The sequence below is a fragment of the Lissotriton helveticus genome, chromosome 1_1 (genome assembly GCF_964261635.1).
Source record: "Lissotriton helveticus chromosome 1_1, aLisHel1.1, whole genome shotgun sequence".
Taxonomy (NCBI): domain Eukaryota; kingdom Metazoa; phylum Chordata; class Amphibia; order Caudata; family Salamandridae; genus Lissotriton; species Lissotriton helveticus.
Window position 1 is genome coordinate 1,394,466,024 of NC_136057.1, and position 6,971 is coordinate 1,394,472,994.

The window sequence follows — 6,971 nt, forward strand, 5'->3', positions numbered from 1 at the left end:
CCTTTGGCCCAGAACCCGGCGCCCCTCTACCTCCCCGGCCCCCTTGAAACTGCTGTGGTGGGCCGGAAGTACCTGCGCCTGTCTGACTCCCCTGCTGGCTAGCTGAAGGTTTGGGCCCCCAACATTTAACAAGGGGGTGGCGCCTACCGCAGCTAGAGCATTCGTATCCATACTTACAATATTCTCTAGTGCATAACCCCTTATTGAAATCCCAACATGCTCCATTTCCGGACTGCGTACCTGAAACACTTCCCACCCCACCCCGGGTGGGCTTACCCTGAAAGGGCCGATAAATTAACGGCAGACCGCTAGCTGTAAAAATGGTCTTGCCACCTAAAGCTGCCCCCAAAGTATGCTGCCATAAATCAGTATCCAACTCCCCCCACTTTGCTTCTGGATCCCACGCCATCCTGGCCCTAAACTCTTCATCGTATTGGGCCTATGCATACCCTCCTCCAGTAAGTTGCGCTTTCCTAATCACATCCATATATTTAAATATAGACATGCTGCGCTCCGAGAATTTCTCACAATAGACGCTTGCATATACTAGAAAAGCCGCTGTCCAATTCTTAATAGTCAGTGGAACTTTAGGGCGCTTAGCCAATTCATACTCCTCTTCCTTAGAACCTTCCTTGGACCTGACCTCCCGGTGTAACAGCTTCAAAATCTCCACATACTCACATTTCCAAATGCGCTTTTGTCATCAACATTAAATGAGCGCCTAAGGACTTAGTGACCCCCATGTAAGGCAGCTTCTTGATTTATAATTCCTTACTATCAACCGGCTCTTTAACAGCCCCAGCAGCATCTGTGTTAGTCCCACTCTCCACCTTACCCCCCGGTGTCCCGACTGTCATCAGTGGCCACACCCGTATCTTTAACATATCTTCCTTTAAGCAACCTCCCCTCCACTACCTCCCCAACCCCCTCCACCGCTGTCCCCACAGACACCATTTTAGGTTTGGCATGTGTAACCATCTTCTCACCTGGCTCTAAGGAAACTGCTCTAGCGGACTCTGACCGCCGCGCTTACACATCCTGTACATTCCTCTTCCGAGGAGCCCTTGCTGATGGGCCGCCCTCTCGTCTGTCCCAACCTGCTGCGTCACTTCTTGAACCTGCAAAACACTATGCGAAATATGAGAGGGCCCAACTCCCTCCATCTCCTGTAATTCACCTTCCTCTGGGCTGTCATCATCATAATCAAGCAAAACCGGCTCCACCACCTGAAGCCCAGCACTCTCAAAATCCACACTGCGGGTCCTACCCGACCCCGCATTACCAACGCTAGCCCTAAAAGGCTCTGAACATCCTCCTTGTGGGGGAGCCGATTGTACCCGCCGAAACTCCCCTATGCTCTGACTCTGTAGCTCCATAGCCGTCGGTAAGGCTGACCACCTAGACCTGCTAGTCGTTGGGGCCAGTGAGGGCGCGCCGGACCTTCGTGTACTGACCGCGACGGGCTCCCTCGGTGGTACGGAAAGTGCAGCGCCAGGCTCTACCCTCACTTCACCTCGGTGAGAATGGGCCGTACAACGCCCTACCGAGTCCAGGCCGCCGCGCTGTTCTGAGGCCTGAAAAGAAAAACTTTGGACTGGTGTACTGGGATCCCTAAAAACCAAAGCCGCCTCCGACCCCTGCCATCTAGGCAAAACAGCACCTGCTGACCACCTTCTTATCCAACCAAAATGCACTGCCCTGCCCGCACTCCCCAACGGGTAATAACCAGCTACGTCTTCATCCTCGCTCCAATCTAGCATAGCCGCCACCACTGCTGAGGCAGGACCGCAACTCTTTGCCCCGTCTACCACTCCCGTCTCTACACCTCGCTTCTCACCCCTACCTCTATCAACATTCAGGCTCCCCATGCTAAACCTACCAGATGACTGGCCATCAAACCTGTTACACCGCAATCCTTCTGACCAAGAGGGAAATGTATCTAAACCCTCCCAAGCCTGGAAACTGCCTGCTGGCTCCAAATCTCTATCCAACTGAGGAAAAGAGCTGGGAACCAAATTACCCACACTCCCTCCCGCTGAAATGGATCATGCGCGGGTCGACGTACCTCCAAATGTCTCCTTTGCCTCAGACTGCTCCACCCCCAAAAAGAAAAAAACCTCTCTTGCTGGAACTCCCTTCCCCAACCTGCGCCCATTTTCCCTCACCTTTAGAACTGCCAACCACAGACAAAACATCCCCCTGCACAGAGGTAGGTGTAGAAAACAAAGGACTACCCAGAAACCCTTCCTCCACATACTGTTCAGGCCCTAAATCAATACCTGAAACCAATTTACCTCCTTGCCAATCCAATGCAGCTTCGCTCATTTTCTCTGTCCCCACCATTTTGCCGCCTGCAGAGTCCCCCACATGAGTGCTCACTACTAAATGCTCCCGAGGCGTGAAAAAAGCGAGATCAGGCTCTCCGCCTGCTTCCCAGCCGCCCCGTCCCTCCCCCAACTGAACAGAGCCCCGTCGCGCCTCACGCACAACCGCTCCCGGCTCCCGCTGACGCTCCAAAGCAGTCAGCGAAGCAGAGCGCTTCTTACTCGTTTTCCGGCCCCCGCACCTGCCAACAGTATTCGGGGAAGCCTCTAGCTTGGCAATACGCTCCCCCAAGCAGGCCTCCTTACCAACGCGCACCACTGCAGGGGACAACAACGCGACCTCCGCTACCGCCCGCGGAGGGTCGCGCGACATACCAGGCGCTTCCACGCCCCCAACGTGCGTCGCATTCGACGGGGCATGTTTCCGAGTACGGGACCGGCCCCTCTCACTTACCGGAGTCGCCCTGCGCTTCCGAGGAGACGAACAAGCTGCCACAACAGACGCGACACCGGCAGAAGCCTGGCGCGATGGGCGCGCCGGCCCCCCGCCGACAACCAGGTCCATTCTCCCTGCTTCAGAGAGCAGACGCAGCGCTTCAACAACACGATGATCTTCCATTATTATTAGAAAATTAAACACTGTAATACACAACGCTAACTATATATAGTTGCAAGAGCAGACACAACAGAGGATGATCCTTTTTTCGAGGAGTACGAAGTAATCAGAGGACTCAGACAGCGACCCGCAGCAACCACACACCCACCAAAAACACCAAAAGGAAAACGAGGAGGGGGAGACGGGGGCGCCCAAGGAAGATCCACTCCAGTAGTGACAAGGAGTGCTCGAGGGAAGACCTGGAAATGATTGTGATGAATCCGAAAGAAAACACAATAATTAATTTGTCGGATAGGATACTGACCTCAAAGGAAGAAGAGCTGTTAAAACTTGGACTAACCTTCTGTCCGACTCCAGCATTTGACTATACGCAGACAAGGATAGATCTTTTCAGATTTATTAGGAAATTAAAATTGCAGAAGTTACACACTCTTAACCCAAAAGCAGCTGATGGAATCAATATTGAAGGAAGTGATCCCTTGGCACTAATAACAGGCAAAGACTTACAGGCTATTGCGGTAGCACAAACATTGATTGGAACAAGCCACTCGCAAGACTGGGATATTCAACCAACACAGACTTTGGAGGACTGTGGAATTATTCAACAAGGGTGCAAAAGTCAAATGACTATCAAATCTAAAACCAATCCAAGAACACCGCATGATGGAATAGACACTTTCCAGGAAATTGTCATTGAAGAACTAAAATATCTCCAAACTGAAAGCTTCAATCGCAATAGGAGAAACCTGAGCAAGGAGGAATGGGCAGTGATTCAAAATCTCAAAGATGATGAGAGCATTATCATCAAACCCAGTGACAAAGGGGGGAACATTGTCATCCTGAAACGAAGTCAATATGAGGATGAGGCCCTATCCCAACTGAACAATAAGGAACACTATGTGGAGATAAAGAGGATCAAATATACAGAAAGCATAAAATCCTTCAATGCCTTGATTGATCAATGGAAAGACAAAGGAATACTTGATTTCAGAGATTGGAAAAACCTGAAGTGCGATTTCCCTCAAATTGCAACATTCTATCACCTGCCAAAGGTACACAAGAGCAAAATCTGGCCTCCTGGTAGACCAATCGTGTCTGCTAAAGACAGTTTACTGGAAAAAACATCGAGCTATATCGATAGCTTCATTGCCCCATTCGTGAAGGACCTCAGTTCGTATCTTAAAGATACGAAGGACTTTTTGAGAATCATACAGGATGTGGTATGGGAAGAGGATATGATCCTAATTACTTTAGACATTGCCAGTTTATATACGTCCATAAAACACGAAGACGGTCTAATGGCAATGAAGAACTTCCTAGAACTAAGACCCATCAAGTATCGAAGCCATAACTCAATGTTATTGGAACTCACAGATTTCTGTTTAAGAAATAATATTTTCTTATTTGCAGGTAAATTGTATCTACAACTGCAGGGGACCGCGATGGGCACGTGCTTCGCCCCCAGCTACGCGAATCTCTTCGTGGGCTGGTGGGAGAAGCACGTGGCCTGGGCGGGAGAGAACGAGCGATGGATGGATAACATTGTCCTGTGGACCCGCTACATCGACGACTTGTTTTTGGTGTGGCGGGGTCCACAGAAGGAGGCTGAAAAATATATCTCTGAGTTGAATAAGAACAATCTGAATCTCAGCTTCACGAGTAATTTGAGTCAAAGAGAGGTTTTCTACTTGGACCTTCGGGTCTTTGTGGAAAACAACAAAATTCAGACCGCTGTTTATAGAAAACCTACGGCGGGTAATACTATATTGCACTCACGCAGTTACCACCCCCGCAGTGTAATCAATAATATCCCCTTGGGAGAGTTTTTGCGAATCAAGCGAAATTGCTCAACCTCACAGGAGTTTATGAGAGCCAGGGAACAGTCTAAGAACAGATTCTCTCAGAGAGGTTATGGGAGAGGAATCCTTAAACAAGCAGAAGTGAGAAGCAATTTGGTAGAAAGAAAAGACCTGCTGATTGACAAACCCAGGCCTTCAGATACTAAGATCAGACTAATTACCGATTATTCGGAAAAATCTCCAGAAGTCTTCAATATAATGCGCAAGAACTGGAAGATTTTGAAATCAGATTCCGTAATCGGAAAGTCATTATCTGATTATCCTCTGGTTACTTACAGAAAGGGGAACTCTTTCAAAGACCATCTTGTGGACAGCCACTATGAAAAAAGAAGGAAGAAAAAAATCACTGTTTCAGGCTTCTATCCTTGTATGAAGTGCAAGGCCTGTAAGAATTCCCAAAAAGTCAAGGAATACTATATTCCAGGAAGAAAGAAGAAAGGTAGAATAACCAAATTGGTGAATTGTAATTCTGACTATACTGTCTACTGTCTGACATGTCCCTGTGGGAAGAGGTATATAGGGAGCACAGTGAAACCCACCAAACTCAGGGTCCTAGAACATATGAGGGCTATCTCATCAAAGGATTCAAACTATCCAGTAGCCCACCATTTCGAGCAGATGCATGACAGTAACAGTAATTTATTGACTTATTTCATTTTGGATCAACTAGTCAGAACAGAAAGAGGGGGAAACTGGATAAAGAGACTAAGAACATTAGAGTCAAGATTCATTATCCAGTTACAGACCAAGACCCCGGGAGGGATGAATAATGAAGAAGAGATGTGGACTCACATCTAAAATAATCCCTTCTTGTTTCCCCATCTTCTTTCTTAGAAATCTGGAAAATAGACATGTGTAGAGCTCCTTTAATATACAGAGTAGTCTGACCCGTCACCACAAATGGAATTTATATGATTCATTGTTTAGATAATTTTTTGATACAGCAGTGATATAATGTATAACAATCATCTATATGTTTATAAGTAGATCGTTATGCCCATCCAGGGCTAGATTGTTTACAATTCAACTGTGTCATTCTTTTTGGTGACCCAAAACTCTGTGAACTAAAAGTGATTTCCAACAAGAGTTGAGTATGAAAATCACTCATATAGGTACTAGCGGCATAAATGCCAACTGTGCATGAGACAATAAGTATAGGGGACAAATATTGAATGAAATGTGATTTCTTGTTTAAATTGTGTTCAATTATTGATTGGTTCTCCTATTATGCTTATGAATGCACATATTAGAATGAGCAGACTATTCATTGAAAGATGGCTGCCGCATTAGTAATGTATGAATTATTTCAAGTACCATTTTCTATGTTTACATATATTGTGTTTGAGGACACGTGACTGATGACAATCACGGCTTCTATTTTAAATACATTTTTGAAAACAGTGTCAGTTTACACTGACGAAGGCGGTAACGCCGAAACGCGTTTGTAGACTGATTGCTGAGGAGGTCTTTGACTAATAAAAGACTTGGCGAACCTACGCCGTACTGGCTTGGAGTGCTCTCATTGTCAAACCCGGGATTTGGGGTTTTGCGTGCGTATATATATATATATATATATATATATACATACATATACATATGTATATATATATATATATATACACATATACATATATATACATATATATACATATATACACATATATATACATATATATATACACATATACACACATATACATATATATACACATATATATACATATATATATACACATATACATATATATATATATATATATATATATATATATATATATATACATATATACATACTAGCGCTAAAACCGTTACCTCAAAAACTACAAAAAATTACTACCTAAGCTCCCAGCCACCAGGTCACCAAACCTAAAATGGTGGCTGGGAGCAAGAGCCCAAAGCATTTATGCTTGGGCTCATTTGGGCTTCAAACTAGAACAAGCCCAACACCCAAAATGGCCGCTGCCTGCCCTGCAGCCCCCCCCCCCCCACTACCCCTCCCATATCACCCGGGGGGGACCCTCCCTTCGGTCGGCTACCCTCCCCCCCCCCCCCCCCCCCCAAGCCCCCCTTAGATTCGCCCAACCCAAGTTTGGGTCAGGTAGTTAGCGAGTCTTGTATCCTTTAACACAGCGGTTCTAAACCTTGACTGCCGTGGACCCCCAATAAATCACT